The 17337-nt window shown below is 42.9% G+C and overlaps 2 pseudogenes; one reads left to right on the top strand and one right to left on the bottom strand.

The window, feature by feature from the left end:
• The first annotated feature begins 483 nt into the window (after positions 1-483).
• LOC150065453 (ER lumen protein-retaining receptor 2 pseudogene) lies at positions 484-1024 on the top strand (annotated as a pseudogene).
• A 15975-nt stretch (positions 1025-16999) lies between these two features.
• LOC150065452 (adapter SH3BGRL pseudogene) lies at positions 17000-17337 on the bottom strand (annotated as a pseudogene).

Raw genomic sequence — 17337 nt, 5'->3', positions numbered from 1 at the left:
TTTTAGACACATCTGCTTGGAAACAAGATTGCAAGCCAGTTTCCTCTCTCATGATAACTAAACCATCCAAAATGTCTGCAGGTGGAACTGTCTTAACTGAATCCAGGTCTAAACCTGCTTGGATACCTAGCATAAAGGATAGGTGATTGTCTGCAGTGGGAAAAATTATAGGGGAATGACAGTTTGGCAAACATCGGGGTATCCTCTAGGAATGTCTCTGCCCAGAGGGAGACTAGAGGGTAATCACGGGGTAATTTCCATAGCAGAGCTCAGAAAATACTCACTGTGAAGTCCCTCTGCCAGACACGTCCAGGTATTGCTTCCTCTTGCCCATTGGCTGTGGCCTGATCTATCACACCCCGGGTCTTCAGACTTCCTTATACACGTCTGTCAGAAAGAGGGACCAAGACATGAACTATGGAACCAACACTGAGGCCCTTCCACAGGGGCGGGCGGGAGGGGAATGTGGGCCTCACCGGGAACATGAGCATCTTCCCGCTGACCAGGGACTTGTCCCCCGGCTGCCATGGTCATCCTGCTGCTGAAAGTCTGGAAGATGCTCCTGAGGAAAGCCAGCTTCTGTTTGCCCTGGTCTTCACCGCTCGTGAACTGGATCTTCCTGCTTCCTTTGTTTCATTGTGTACCACATCTATGAAGCTTGTCTGCACCGCCTGCTCCCAGGCCACCGTGTACCTGTTCTACATGGAATTCAAGGCGGTCGTGACACCTTCCGAGTGGAGTTTCTGGTGGGCCCCCTGGGAGGGCCTCTCGTCCCTTGTCAATCACGACTGCTCTCCTCTTGATATTCTATGAACCTTTTCTATCCACCTTGAGTCGGTGGCCATTCTTCATGACCAGCCAGATCCGGGGGGCAGAGACCACCCTGGGCCCCTACCAGCCTTTTATATCTGGTTGACTGGGCTTCTTTAATCTCTCTGCTGTAGTGGCTGGCGTGGTCCAGACCATTCTGGACTGTGACTTCTTCTACTTGTACCTTACAAAAGTGCTCAGGGAAAGGAGCTGAGTTTCAAGGCTCATCAGCAGCCTCTTCCTTCAGGGTGCTGGGACAGAATTCATACCCTAGCAAAGGTACCCGACACTTGATGCGGAAAAGCAGAAACTATGCTCTTGTCGCAGTCACCAGTGGCCCTGTGAAGACACAGAGGACAACAAGCAGAGGTTTCTGTGTAATGCGTCTTGCCTTATCTTTTTTTATTACTATGACAAAAATTTTTTTACACAAAGAAACTTTGTATTCATAAATTCAATGTGTAGCTTAATTGGGATAGTTCCAAAGGTGATGATTTTGTGAGGGGGGTGGGGAAATATAAGCTTTTATTTATTTAAAGAAAGTCATTGAAATTGTTAATTCTGTGTCTGCAATGAGATTGTACCCCTTGATAGCTGGTAGATTATATATCCAAACATCTATCAAATTTGCATTCCAAAAAAAATGTAATATGTTTCCACAATGGAACACTGCTCTGTCATAGGGGGAAAAATGAAATCCTTTCATTGGGCAGCAATATAGATGGAATGACAAGCCATTCCATTGAGTGAAACAAGCAACACAAAGCAGAACAACAGCACGTGCATTCACTAATGTATGGAACCAATAAATCACAAGAGGAAGATTAGTGAACTCTAGAGATGGAGAAGGAAAAGGAGGTGGGACAGACAGATAGAAATGAAGAGTGACTTTGGAGCCAGGAGGCATGGTACTTGGGTAGAAAAGGACAGACACTATCAATGCCCTGTACTGCACACATGTATGCAAACAGCACAATGAGTCCCAATAGTTTATGACTGATTTGTAATTTCTAATGTATTTTTAAAGAGAAAAGGGACATGAAGAAGATTCGTAGGGATATCTTTCCTTTTACCACTTGGGTCTATCACCCAAAACAGTGTGCCCCCAAAGAGCTCTGTTGAGATAAACACTTTACACTCTACCTTTCTGGAAAAGACTAGCAATTTTAAAGAATCAATAACCCCAGTTTTAGTTTCATCTTGGCCATTTTACAGAAAATACTTTAGCCCAATTTCTTTATCTATAAAATGAAGGAATTAAACTTAGAGCCTTCAAATCCTCTTTGTATTCTTACGTAACTCTACAATCCAAGACCAAACATCATATTATGTCACTGTCCACAGCTTACATCTGTGATCACCTCTCTCTGGTACAAATTGGACTCTTTGAAAGGCATTTGGTCATAGGGTGATGAGATACTGGGGTTACAACCCAAGTTGTCTGGTAAATTTGGTCCATATGAGAAAATTAGTTGGCTTTTTCTTCCCAATAACATAAGTCACTGAGGTCCTAAAGCATTTTTTAGAGAAGTATAAGCTATGTAAGGGAAGGAAAAGGAAAATTAGAATGGGAATATGCTCCATAACCCAGAGTGGGCCTGAGCAAGAACGCTCCAAAGCCTGGAGGAGTACGGTCTGGGACATTTTTTTTTTTTGCCGGTCCTGGGACTTGAACTCAGCACATAAGCACAGTGCTTGGCCTTTCCTCAATGCTAGCACTCTGCCACTGGAGGCACAGCACCACTTTTCTGTATATAGCTTTTCTATATATGTGGTACAGAGGAATCAAATCCAGGTCTTCATGCATACTAGGCAAGCACTCTCCCACTAGGCCAAACTCCCAGCCCCCTCTGGGACACTTTAATAGGATTTGAGAGATGGGTCAGAAGATTTCCCAACACACACCCTGAAAGAAGTCTTTTGCGATGGACAGTTTGGACTGGTTTTTAGTTGATATTAATTATACAGGGAAGGATTTCATCACTACATTTCCATTGATTTACACTACATTCCATTCAGTCTCTTCATCTGGTCACTTTTTTCTCTCATCTCACCTCTTCCCAAAACAATTTCAGCAAGTCTAATTTATATTTCAAGCTTTGTAAAACAAAAACTTTCTTTGAAATTAAGGCAATGGTCCTCAGAGAGTGAGCCTGACCATCTGTATAAAAATTACTTGGGGGCTGGGAATGTGGCTTGATGGCAGTGTTTGCATACGTGAAGCCCTGGGTTCAATTCTTCAGTATCACATAAACAGAGAAAGCCAGAAGTGGCACTATGACTCAAGTGGTACAGTGCTAGCCTCGAGCAAAAGAAGCTCAGGGAAAGTGCCCAGACCCTGAGTTCAAGCCCCAGGACTGGTTAAAAAAAAAAAATCCAAGGGCCAGGAGTGTAGCCTAGTGGTAGAGTGCTTGCCTAGCATGCACGAAGCCCCAGGTTTGATTCCTCGGTACCACATACTCACATGGTGCTGTGGCTCAAGTGGCAGAGCACTAGCCTTGAGCAAAAAAAAAAGTGTCCAAGGACAGTGCCTAGGCCATGAGTTCAAGCCCCAGAACTGGCAAAAAAAAAAAAGTCCTTATCATCTACCACATGACCAAGATGGCACCAACTATTCCTATTTCACCATGATGTAAGAATTTAAGGGAAAAAAAGTTACTTCTAGAGGTAGAGCTATGTAGAGGGAGGAATATCTTCTTACCAGTGTGTCACAATTTTCTGTCTCTCTGACTAGATGTGAGTTCCTAAAGGGCAACACACTAGATCCATTGTCCCAATTGGCCACTATGATGGTCTGCTTGTTTCTAAGATTCTTGGGAATGACTATCACCAGATGTTCAGAGGAGCAGAGTGGGACACACCTGTGATGGCAATCCAAAGGCAGAAACAAGATCACAAGTTTGAGACTGCCCTGGCCTACCTAGAAAGGCTCTGTCTTCATGAAGCACATGAAAGTAAAAAGCCTGATCTGTTTCCACTGTGTTCTTGAATCCATCCAGCCACCAAATTGAGTGAGCCCACACTGCCCTGCTCAAGGAGAGAGTGTGCAGGGCAGAGATTAGCCATTCCAGCTGAGTTTCCTAGTCCAGCTAGTCCTAACTGACCCAGCAATAGGCTACAGATCTCCTGTAAGCTCACCTAAAAGCAGAAGAGTAGCCCAGTCAAAATCCTTACCCCAGAACATCATAAGCTAAATGGTTTTTATTTTAAGCCACCCACTTGGGGGATGCTTATTATGGAGCAAGAGCTAGTACAGGAAGAGGTTGTATTTTGTCTTTATATTTTCAACATCTAGTACCTAATGCTTAGTATGAGATTCAGTAAATAAATATTGAATAAATGGCTTAAAGAAAGGAATAAGAAAGCTCACACCTATAATTATAGCTATTTGGTAGGCTAAAATCCAAGGATCACAGTTCAGAGCCAGCAGAGACAGAAAAGTTTATTACAAACCATCTCCAAAGTAACCAGTAAACAAGCAATGCTGGAAGCCTGTCTCAAGTGGTATAACACTAGCTCAGTAAGCAAGTCAAGCAAGGGAAATGCCTTGAATTCCAAGACCAGTACCATGAAAGAAAAGAAAGAGGGGGGGGGGGTCTGGGAGTTTGGCCTAGTGGTAGAGTGCTTGCCTAGCATGCACGAAGACCCGGGTTCAATTCCTTGGTACCACTTACATAGAAAAAAGCCAGAAATGGTGCTGAGGCTCAAGTGGTAGAGCTCTAGCCTTGAGAAAAATCCAAGGACAGTGCTCAGGCCCTGAGTTTAAGCCCAGGACTGGCAAAAAAAAGAAAAAGAAAGAGAGGGGAAGGAAGAAGTGAACAAACTCACATTACTATTCAATGATTGCCCTTTATCATTGTTTGGTGAACTGTGGAATCCAACATCATTCTTGGAGCTGCAGAGCAAAGAATGTTTTAGAACTCTGCCTTTGTCACAACAACAATGTCTATGTTAATGGAAATGAGTTTGGATACCCTGGACACATGCATATGGTTCTGTAAAAGACCCAAACAATTTAAAAAATTCTCTATGAAACTGCATTTTCTAGAATTGCCTCTTTAATCTGCAGAATAGCCCTGAAGCATAGACCCTTCACATGACCGAAATGAACTCTATAGTTTGTTTCTGTCTGCAGAATTATTGTCTGCATCTTCTGTGGATCATAAATGGGGGTTGAATAAAACAGAGTGTGGTGTCCAAGTATGTCCGAATGCCATCCTCAGATTCTGGTGGCCACCCCTCTGCTGTTCATAAGAGAGCCAAGTACATGTATACCTAGTAAAATTCAGGGCTCCAGCCTGGGATGTGGGTATGGGTTATATGAAGGAATCAGAAACCAATTTTAACAAGTGAGAGAATATCATCATATATATGTGCTACTATATTTTATTTTCATGAACTATTAAAGTCATTGTACACAGAATGGGATCTATTTAATATAACTTGCCAACATGACAACTGGCTATGCTATTATTTGCTATGTAATAATTCACTGAGTTTGCTACCAATTGTCTCTGCTATGCTAATTGTGAAATCTTTATTAATTTATATGTTAGGTCTCCAGTTGGATAGAACCCATTGTGTATATGTTATAATTTACCCCTAAGGTTCTTTTCTCATTGACTTATGATAATGTACTCCATGTCTTCTGAAACTACTCATAAAGGAAGATACAGACTATTCTGTCTTCTTTGGGTCAGCAATGATCTCTCAGAGGAAGGGGTTTAAAGAGGCCATGAGCATGTCACATATATGGATATGTGCACTGTGGTTTCTGGTGGTAGAAAGGGTAGAGGAATTCTTGATAACCAGAGAACCACAGAAGCAGAGGAAGAAGAGGAAGACAAGGAAGACGAGGAAGAAGAAGACGAGGAAGGAGAAGAAGAAGAAGAAGAAGAAGAAGAAGAAGAAGAAGAAGAAGAAGAAGAAGAAGAAGAAGGAGGAGGAGGAGGAGGAGGAGGAGGAGGAGGAGGAGGAGGAGGAGGAGGAGGAGGAGGAGGAGGAGGAGGAGGAGGAGGGGGGGGAGGAGGAGAAGGAGGAGGAGGAGGAGGGGAGGAGGAGGAGGAGGAGGGGGGGGAAGGAGGAGGAGGAGGAGGAGGAGGAGGAGGAGGGGGAGCAGAAAGAGAGGAGTAGAGGAGGAGGAGGAGAGGAGGAAGAGGAGGAGAGGAGGAAGAGGAGGAGAGGAGGAGGGGGGGGAGAAGGGGGAGGATGGGGAAGGAGGGGGAGGAAGGGAGGGGAGGAAGAGGAAGGTGGTGGTTGTTCTCTCTCTTGGAGATGTCCTAGGACACAGCTACATGGGGGTCCTAGAACAACAACAAAAAAAAAAGCCAAATAAGCAGGAGAAAGAAAAGGAAGCCTGACTGATCTGAGTGAAGCATGAGAGAGAAAAGAGGCTCTAGCCCTCCAGCAGAAAGGGACTTTCAAAACTGATCCTTATCCCAATGCAGGATGCTGGAGGAATTCTGAGACTGAGAGGTCACTGGTTGCTTGCTTATGAGAGGAGTGGGGCTGCCAGTCAATGCTGGGTACCCATCTGCTCTCCAGGTCCTGCCTTGGGAATTCTACCCTATAAGGTAGACCAGATGGGAGAGCGGAGAGAAATGAAAGGGAAGGGCATGTTAGGCAACAGGGAGAGTACCAGGAAGGACACGGAGACACAGAAGGCCATAGAGTGGCTCTAAGTCACATCCAGTGGCTAGGGCTTACCAGCACATGTGCCTCGGCAAGCAATGGAAAGAGGACAGGAAACCAGATTGTCACAATGATCTTGAATTTCATCTTAATGGTAATATGATTTTTTTGGCTTTCAGATAGAAAGGGGATCTTTGGCACAGAACCTAGCATGAAGTAAATCCGAGTCACTGTTAGATGGAAAAATCAAAAATAATAACAATTTGGAAGGGAGTAAATCTTTAGTTTGAGCAGCCCATTAAATCAAAAAGACTCTTTGTCAATCTTTAATTGTATTAAGAAAAGCAGCTGTTGCTCACTGAGTATCTATTATAAAGACTCTCTTACTATCTCTCATATTTGGCTGGACATTGGAAATACATAGGGAAATCATTATTAATGGCTGGCTCCCCCACAAATAAATTTTTATTTAATTAATCTAGGTATTTCATAGCACTGGGACATAGGAAATTCCTCCAATGACTCAAATATTTGGCCACATTTGAGACCCACTGCCCAATCTCATAGTCTATAATATCCCCGTGAGATGAATGAACACTTGTTATCTCAGTTATGAAAATGAGGACAGAGAATGTGAAATAACCTGCCACAATCACACAATTAGCTTATCTGCAAAACTGGGGTACATAGCTGACATAGAGGAGCCCAGAGATACAGGAACATAATCAGCAACTTGCATGTCCATCTTTTTTCTCTTCTTTAGAAGACCTCATTGCTTAGCTCAGAAGACTTCTTTTGAGATGAAACACTGTTCATTTTGTGTGGGAGAGAGAGATCACTTGACGTTTATCTACTGCTAGACTTGCTTACAGTAATCAAGCTAGTCAGGTTTAGAGAAAGAGAGACTGGTTGCTCTCTTTCCAGAGTGAGAAGCACAAACTTGAAGTTTGGGGAAGGTTAGAAAATGAATACTGACAAGCTCCTCTCGCCGTTCTGCTAGTACAAGCAGCTGGATGCTCTTGTCATAATTCTTTGTCTTTTCCAATAGAACAGGGTACCAGCCTTGAGGAAAAAAAATGCTAAGCAAGAATATGAGGCCCTGAGGTCAAAAATCAAGCTGCAGTACTGGGGAAGAGGTTGGAAGGGGATAAAAGACATAGCACACCAAGCACTGCTGGTTCACATCTGTAATCATATCTACTCAGGAGGCTGGGATCTGAGGATCATGGTTCAAAGCCATAATCTAAGCTTTCCTGGGCAAGAAAGTCCAGGAGACTCTTAGCTCCAATTAACCATCAGAAAGCCTGAAGTAGATCTGTGGCTCAAAGTGGTAGAGCACTCTCCTTGAGCAAGAGAGCTCAGGGACAGTGCCCTTGTCCTGACCACCACCGCCCTCAAAAAAAAAAAAAAAAAGTCACAGCACTTCTACATAAAGAACTCCAGTGAGGGCCAGGAGCATGGCCTAGTAGTAGAGTACTTGTCTAGCATTCAGGAAGACTCGGCTTCAATTCCTCAGTACCACATATACAGGAAAAACTAGAAGTGGTGCTGTGGCCCAAGTGGTAGAGCTCTAAAGCCTTGAGAAAGCCCACGGACAGTGCTCAGGACCTGAGTTCGAGCCCTAGGACTGGAAAAAAAAACCATAGATCTTTCCTAAGGCCCAGCCATACCACTCCTGTGCATCTACCCAAAACCTTAAGAGCCAAGATATGATAAAGACACCTGCACATCCATGTTCATTGCTGCACTATTCACAACAGCCCAGATGCTCAGATGAATAGATCCAAAAAAGAAAATGTGATACCTATACATGATGGAATTTTACACAGACATTAGAAAGAATAAAACAAAGCCAGGAGTGTGGCATAGTGGTTGAGGGCTTAGCAGGCACAAAGCCCTGGGTTCAATTCCTTGGTACCACATACTCAGAAAAAGCCAGAAGTGGTGCTGTGGCTCAAGTGGCAGAGTGCTAGCCTTAAGCAAAACATATCCAAGGACACTGAGGCCAAGGCCCTAAGTTCAAACCCCAGGACTGGCAAAAAAAAAAAAAAAGATGTGATACCAAAGTGCCTCATCATATTTATATAAAATAATATACATATCAAAACAAACTCCAAGATAAGAAAACCAGAGACCTCTCTTCTTTTTGCATTTTTCTTCTTTTAGTGTATAATCTTTGTTTTTTGCTGATTTCATCTTTTTTTCCTTATGTATAATATACCCAAGTGTATGTCCTCAGAAGAGGACATACATCCTTGGGGAGGATACAGAACTTGAGGGGAAAAGCATGAAGAAGTACAGCAGTGGCTCTCACTGGACACTGAAGAAAGTGAACTATACAACTTGTGAGTGGAGATAGGAAGGAGGGATTGAAAGAGGGAGGGAAGGAGGGAGGGAGGGAGGGAAGGAAGGAAGGAAGGAAGGAAGGAAGGAAGGAAGGAAGGAAGGAAGGAAGGGCTTCTGGGAAAGCAGAGCATGGCCTTGTGTGCTGTGTGCCATCTGCAGAGAAAAACTCTTACTCCTCTTCTAATTTGCAAGCCCATCACTGTCCTTTGGCAAGTACTAATAACAGTGAGCATCCTAGCCCTAGGCCTGGTGTTGAAATATGATTTCTCACTCAACAAAAAATAAAGATAGCCCAGGACTTTTTGGAGTCTGGGATGAGTCCTGGGTAGGAAGTGATGAACCTGGTCATGTCCTATTAACTAAGGTACTATAAAGTTATTAAAACTACACAAATCAGGTGTGGTAGCTCAAGCCTGTAATCCTACCTACCCAAGAGGCTGAGATCTGAGGATCAAGGTTCAACACCAGCCCGGGCACAAAAGGACCTAAGACTCTTATCTCCAATTAAACTCTAGAAAACAGGAAGTGGGGCCTGGCTCAAGGGTGAGGTGGTAGCCTTGAGCTGAAGAGTTCAAGCCTCAAGACCCACAAAATGAAAGGAAAAAAAAAACTACACAAGAAAGATTCCATAAGCAATGATTTGAAAATGATTCTAAGACACTGCATTCTCAGTGGTACTGAATCTTGCACATTGCTATGCTCCAGTCCTGATCTCCGGTATCTGGGAACGTGACTTTATTGGGCAATAGGGCCACTGCAGATGTAGCTAGTTCACTTGTGTTCATCCTGGAGCAGCACTGACCCCAATCCAAGGTAACTGGTGTTCTTCTAAAGGGGGGAAGCAAGGCTTTTGCAAACACATATGAAGACGAGGGCAGAGATCCTCAGCAAAGCACCTGGAGTAGGGAAAGGAGTGGAAAAAAGTCTTCCCTACCAACAGAAGAAACAAGCCCAACTGACCCTGCTCCCAACTTCCTGGCCTCCAGAGTGCCGAAAATTACATTTCTGTAGTTTCAGTCACCCAGTTTGTAATGCTTGTGTCATCTGTCCCTCGATGTATAATCCCCCTGCATCTAATCCCTTCTCAGAAAACTGAGCAGGGGGGCTAAGGACATGATTCAAGTGGTAGAACACTTGCCTAGAAAGCACAAGGCCCTTAATTCAATCCAATTTTACTATTTTTTTTTAAAAAATCACTTTTTCCAGGTACAGGTAGCTCACATCTATAAACCTAGCTACTCAGGAGTCTGAGAGCTGAACATCCAAGCTGGAAGCCAGTCTGGGCAGGAAGTCCCCGAGATTCCTATCTTCAATTAACTACCAGAAAACAGGAAGTAGAACTGTGGCTCTCAGTGGTAAAGCAATAGCCTTGAGTACAGAATCTTAGGGACCACGCCTAGACCCTGAGTTTAAGCCTTATGACCCTAATCCCCCCCCCAAAAAAATCATTTCTATGGTTGCAAGTATAACTTGTGAATATATTGGACATTAACTCCTATGCTTGTTACATTATGTCAGAAGGATTTTTTCCAATGTAATTGAGGTCCCTAATCAGTTGACACTGAAGTAATGAAAAGTTGATTATCCTACTTAGCTTGCCCTAAGCAGCTGAACCCTGAGGGATTGACTCTTAGCCACGAGATGCTCAGAGCATGAATGAGAAGTCTATGGAGAAAGCTGCACAGGGAGGATCTGAGCCTGGCCACAGGAAGTGAGAGCAGTCCTTTGCTCCCAGCCAGCAAGTAATCAGGATCTCAAACCCTCTACCCCCAGAATTGAACCTTTCTAACAAACAGAATGAGCCTACAAGGGAGAAGAAGTAGCTGGGCTGACACCTTGATATAAGTATCCTAAGACCAGAGCAGAGCAACCAGCTCCACCATGCCCAACTTCAATGTGCAGAACTAGCAGATAATGAATAGATATCGCTTTAACCTCTGACACTCATAATCTCCTGGGATCTTGCATTCAGTTCTGAGAACTAATACATAGAGCATGCTCTGAGTCATGAAAATAGTATGTTGAAGTGACCAAAATGCAATAGTGTGAACTTTTATTATAGCATGCACTAGGCATGGGGAGAAAGCATGAAAATAGTTGCAAAGCGCAATAGAGCAAAATCTTGATACATAAGGCCATATAATGTGAAGCTAATTGAAAGAACCTCCAGGATATTGAAACAAAAGCCATATAATGAATAATTGTTGTCCTTAATGTACTATGTTGTCTCTCATCTCCTTTGCTGTCCCTTGGTTATCTCATATTGGTATAGTATCTCACTTTGTTATCTGATATATTGAATTTATTTGCATTTGGATATTTGAAATTTGATAGGGAAGGGGGGAAAACCAAGACGGGTGGGGGGTGTGGGGGGGAGGGAAATGGGTAGCAAGACATGTGAAAGGGTATCAATGTATGTGAATTAATGCACCTTCTATCTGGCAAATATCATGTAACCCTTTTACTAATTACAATAAAAAAATTTAAAAAAAAAGAAAATAATTGCAAAGCATTCTAGATTTTAAAAGTGCACTAGGGACTAGAAGGATTTCAAATAGGCTAAAAATAATCCCACTCATTGCTACCAATTGGTAAGAAGCACTGTGCCGAGTCTCATGTACCTGGAGAAGTGTAAAGTTCCCACTCCCTCAGCGCTCAGGCTCCAAATACACGTGTGGCTTAATAAAGACTATTGATGAGGAGAAGAAGAGCATGAACTGCTTCCCACTCTCACCCACCTGCAAGCAATTAGCGACAGGGAACAAAAGGCCCTAGGTCTCTCCCTGCAAGGCGCCGGAGACTGAAAACAGGTGAAAGCATTGACATTATAGAAATCATGTGACCCATTACATGGCATTTACACTGGGAAAAGTTGGTAAACTGGCCAAGGGATTTCCCAGTATGGTAGAGGAAGTCTTCCTCCCCTTTGCTGCTTAGTTAATGTTTAACTGTGAGCACTGAGAAGTAAGCATGGGTGAGCATCTACTGGGGACTTTAGTACTGGCTGGGCTGGATTTCTGTCCCAGGTACCTTGAAACTGTAAACTAGTTAGTTACGTGAAGGTTCACCAGAGAAACAGAACCAGCAGAAGGTGTAGAGACAGAGAAGGAGATTGATTAGAAGGAATTGACTCAGGATTATGGAAACTGGCAAGTCTTGAATCTGCAGAGGGACTGGCAGGATACACAGAAGAGCAAAGGATGTTGTTTGTTTATTGTTGGTCATGAAGCTTGAACTCGGGGCCTAAGCACTGCCCCAGAGTGTATTTGCATGGGGCTACTGATCTACCAGTTTGAGCCACAGGACGACTTGGAGTTTTCTGGTGGTTAATTGGGGATAAGAGTCTCATGGACTTTCCTGCCCAGATTGGCTTTGAACCTCAATCCTCAGATTTTAGCCTCCTGATTAGCTAGGATTACAGGCGTAAACCACCGGTGCCTGGCTCTATGAGGTAATTTCTTGTTATGGCCAGAAGACTGGAGACCAAGGAGAACTGATATTCCAGACTGAGAAGCAAGACCTAAAACAGCAGGTGTGACTGAAGAAGTCTGCTAGTCCTCGGCTGGAAAGGCCTGTTTTCTGATTGGTTGATTGGTTGGTTCAAGGTTGGCTGGTTTAGGGCTTCAATTAATTGAATGAGACCCACCCATATTGTGGAGGGCAATCTACTTAACTCAAAGTCATCCAAACTCATCCACACCTCACAGAAGCACCTAGAATAATATTTAACCAAATATGATCTGCTGAATTGACATGAAATTGCCTATCACCCATTGCAAGGAAGATGGCACTCTAACTTTCCCCACCTAGAAAGAAAATGTAGGCCTTCCCCATCCATATTAATAACTCTCAATCAAGCACTCAGTCACTTAGCAAGCATTTAAGCCCCCCCCCCCCTTTTGCCAATCCTGGGGCTTGAACTCAGGGCCTAGGCCCTGTCATTGGACACTTTTTTCTGAAGACTAGAGCTCTACCACCAGAGCCACTGTCGGCTTTTTCTATGTATGTAGTACAGAAGAATTGAACCCAGAGCTTCATGCATGCTAGGTGAGCACTCTACTCCCTGCCCTATTTAGGCCCTTTCTACACACTGTGCTACCAGACAACTACATTCTCCGAAATAAGTCTCCTTCCCCCTTCTCCTCCTCCTCCTCCTCTTCTTCTTCCTCCTCCTCCTTCTCCTTCCAGTCGTATGGCTTGAATTCATGGCCTGAGCACTGTCCTTGGAGTTTCCTCAATGCTAGAGCTCTACCACTTGAGCCACAGCACTACTTCTGGCTTTTCTATGTATATGGTACTGAGGAATCGAGCCCAGGTCTCCGTGCATGCTAGGCAAGCACTCTACCACTAGGCCAAAATCCTAGGCCCACTTTTTCCTCTTGAGAAACCTTAGATGACTTCAAAGATGAAGCACTGTGGGTTGAGCACTGACACCCACTCGCTCCTTCCTTCCTTCCTTCCTTCCTTCCTTCCTTCTTTTCCTCCCTCCCTATCTCCCTCTCTCCCTCCTTCCTTCCTTCTTCGTTGGCTCTGAGGTACACGAGGACCAGAGAATGGGCTGCAGGTATCCCAAAAGCCATTGCTTTCAGTAGGAAGAAGACAGAGTATTCTCTTAGCACAACAGGACAAGATGTATAGAATTCACGTGGAAAATGTCCCACCTGATTTGCTGTCACTTCTCCCACACAGCACTTGATCACTTACCTCTAATACAGCGGTGAGTTCATGTTCCACTCACTCAGGAGACCCACTTCTTGCTATACCTCTGGCTCCCGGGTTTGTTTCCAGACCTTGTCTCTGTCTCTCAGTGGACTGGAGGCGCACTGGTGACACTTAGTGGCCAAGGCAGCCACAGCTGAAGAATGCCAGGATTTACCAGTCAAGGGCCACCTAAGATAAAAAACACAGGCTTGTATTAGGGATCAGACCCTATCTGAAGCTCAGTGACAGGCACTTCTAAGCCGCACATTGTCTACATTGCCTAATAATGAAAACTACATTTAGCTGCGTGCTAGTGGCTCACACTGAATTTCTAGCTACACGGGAGGCTGAGATCTGAGGATTGCAATTTGAAGCTTAACTACCAAACACTGGAAGTATGGTTCTAGCTCAAGAGGTAGAGTGCTAGCATTGAGTTAAAAAAAAAAAAAAAAAGCTGGGTGTGGTGGCTCACACCTGTAATCCTAGCTACTCAGGAGGCTGAGATCTGAGGATCAAGGTTCAGTGCCAGCTGGGGCACAAAAGGACCTGAGACTCTTGTCTCCAATTAACCTCTAGAAAATGGGAAGTGGAGCATGGCTCAAGGAAGGTAGGTGGTAGCCTTGAGCTGAAGGCTCAAGGACAGCTCCCAGGCCCAATTCAAGCCACATGACCAAAAAAAAAAAAAAAGCTCAGGAACTAAGTGGCCATGAGTTCAAGCCCCAGGACCAGCTTAATTAGTTAGTTAATTAAGTAAAAAGTAGATGTAACGGGGAGAGAGCTAGAGAGGGGTTGATATTGTCCAAAATGAAATGTATTTTTTGAGCCGGTGCCGGTGGCTCATGCCTGTCTGTAATCCTAGCTACTCAGGAGTCTGAGGTCTGAGGATCTTGGTTCAAAGCCAGCCTGGGCACAAAAGTCCCCATGAAAGCCTTATCTCCAATTTACCACCAGAAAATGGGAAGTGGTGATGTGGCTCATTGGTAAAGAGGTAACCTTGAGCTAAAGAGTTCAGAGACAGTGCCTAAGCCCAGAACTCAAGCCCCATATCCTCAGGATGAAAGAAGAAAAAAAGTGTACTTTTTACTTGATTTATATAACTATATACATCACCTTTATAATAACAATAAAAATAAGTAGATTTCATGTCAGAACACTACCTTTATAATAAGTCCTCAAACTAAAACTGATTTTTTTCCATTTCTAAAAATATTGAGTTTATTTGAAAGCATCACATCAAGTTAGAATCCAATAAATAAAGCCATGTTTTCATTACATGTTTTATTTGTGGAATATAGATTTGCAAACAACAGATAGGATAAAGACAAAGGTGTTTATTTATTTTTTAAAGTGTAGCATGGAATCAATGTACATTTCTGCATCAGTGATTTAGGCCATACTTATTGTGTTTGGGGAAGTCTTGAAAATATTTTAACAGTTGCTCTTTTACTTGATACTGATGTATATGATGAATAGAGAGGAATAGAACATAGATACTCTACTTAGTTTCATGTAACCACACTTAGATCCTTAACCTGAAATGAAAAGGCACAGTGGCATTTATGATCACAAACTGTATTTAAACATGGAGGGAAAAAAGAAACCATAAGTTTTCTTGTAGCAAAATCCCAAGAAAACAAATCTTGGGCAATAGCATCATATATTTTTATAATGCCCATTTCAACAAAGTAAATAATTTAAAAACATAATTCCATCATAGCTGTGGAACTAAGGAAGGGACTTCTAAAGCTAATGAAGTTATTGCCTTTTATGAGATGCCATCTATTCTAATCACTTAATGTGCAACGGAAGGGCATATAGAGGGACCCAGAAAACATACGTTTCAGTATGAAGAAGTTTCTTCTACAAAAGAATTGGGAATGTCCTTCTCTGGCTATAAAAGAAATGCAAAACAAAACAACTTTGAGATTCCACCTCACTCCAGTTAGAATGGCCAGGATCAAGAAATCTAGTAACAACAGATGCTGGCAGCAATGTGACCAGGAGGGATCACTACTACACTGTTGGTGGGAGTGAAAACTCATTCAACACTATGGAAAGCAGTATGGTGATTCCACAAAAGACTAAACATAGAGCTTCCCTATGCACCAGCAATTCCACTCCTTGGCATTTATCCAAATGACCAGAAACAAGGGCATACTAAAGCCACTAGCACAACGATGTTCATTGCAGCACTATTCACCATAGCAAAGCTATGGAACTAACCGAGATGCCCCTCAGAATCGATCAAGAAGATGTGGTACTTAAACATAATGGAATTCTACGCAGCCATCAGAAAGAATGGCATTGCCCCAAATGGAAAGACTTGGAAAAAATCATATTAAGTGAAGTAAGCCAGACCCAAAGGAACATAAGCTCAATGGTTTCCCTCATTGGTAATCATTAGTACACATCTAGGACTCTCCTAGCAGAGGATTACAATACCTACCTAGGTACATGAGGTCATACAGTATGAGACTAAATGAAAGGATTCTAGGATACAGAAACAAGAGCTTCATCTTATATGATGGTTGTTCTTAATGTACTATGTTATTTCTCTTCTCTTTTTTTGTCCTTTGGTTAATCTCATAGTTACTGTATCTAACATTGTTACCTGGTATATTGTATATATGTTTATTTGTTTGTTTGAAATAGGAAAGGGAAGGGGATAAAACAAGATTTTTGGGATGGGTGGGGGGAGGGAAACAGGGATAAAAACATGAAAAAGGGTATCAATGTGTGAGAAGTAATGCACCTACTACCTGGTGAATGTATTACCCTGACAAAAGAAAGAAAGAAAGCAAAGAGTTATGTCATAATCATTGTAAGAAATCTTAATGTGTAATCTACCATACACATAATTTGCAAGTACACTTTATTCATAGAAATACCAAATTTAAAAGGTCCATGTTTTTGGTCACTCAAGTTAACAAGGTACTTTAGGAAGCAGAGCCTTTCTCCTTTAAATTCAATGTGTAGGTGTAGTTTTTATTTAAGCTGCAATAGGAATATCAAAAAAAATCACTGAAGTACATAAAATGCCTTCGAAGATAATGAGGCTATTTCTATTCTATTCTATTCTGTTCTGATATTTATTTAAGATATTATGTTCATCACCCACTCATTTTGCCAAAGTGTTCACATTTTAATTATGTATTCATTTTGATCGTTTGCATGTGAGAAACCAACCAGCAACATTAAGCCTGGTTCTTTTGAAGCCAAGATATGTTTGCCACTTTTTTTTTTTCTGCCAGACCTGGGCTTGAGCTCAGGGCTTGAGCTCAGGGCTTGAGCACTGTCCTTGGACTTTCTCAAGGCTAGAGCTCTACCATTTGAGCCTCAGCACCACTTCCAGCTTTTTTCTGTGTATGTGGTACCGAGGAATCGAACCCGGGTCTTAGTGCATGCTAGGCAAGCACTCTACCACTAAGCCAAACTCCCAGCCCCACTTTTGGCACTTTAAAAAGCAAAGAAGACTCATTTTTCAAGGTGCTGATGGCAAAACGCTGAATATTTATGCTTGCTTCTTTGCCCGAGCTTCTGCCTCCTTATAACCTGGTGGAGCTGTCAATCCTAAAAAGGCATATACTGCATTATTTTCTTGAGCTTCAAAGAAGTCATCATATCCACAAGGCTTTCACTGAAAACCAGAGGCGGCAGGGGCTGACCTGTTGTTGGATGACTGTTTTCAGGTACATTTTCTCTCGTTCACGTTCTGTTCTCTTCATTGGCTACAATATCTTTCTCTTCAAATCCAATTTTGTTGGCTTCTAAGATGCCACGCACATCTTGCTGTTTCTTCTTAATCACTGTAGAGCCAGAGGGGGATGCAATGTGCACGTGGGTCACCAT

Source organism: Megascapheus bottae, chromosome 3 (assembly GCF_031878675.1).
Source record: "Megascapheus bottae isolate mThoBot1 chromosome 3, mThoBot2.hap1, whole genome shotgun sequence".
NCBI lineage: Eukaryota > Metazoa > Chordata > Mammalia > Rodentia > Geomyidae > Megascapheus > Megascapheus bottae.
The sequence above is the reverse complement of the archived record's forward strand: the minus strand, read 5'-3'. Positions and strand labels throughout refer to the sequence as shown.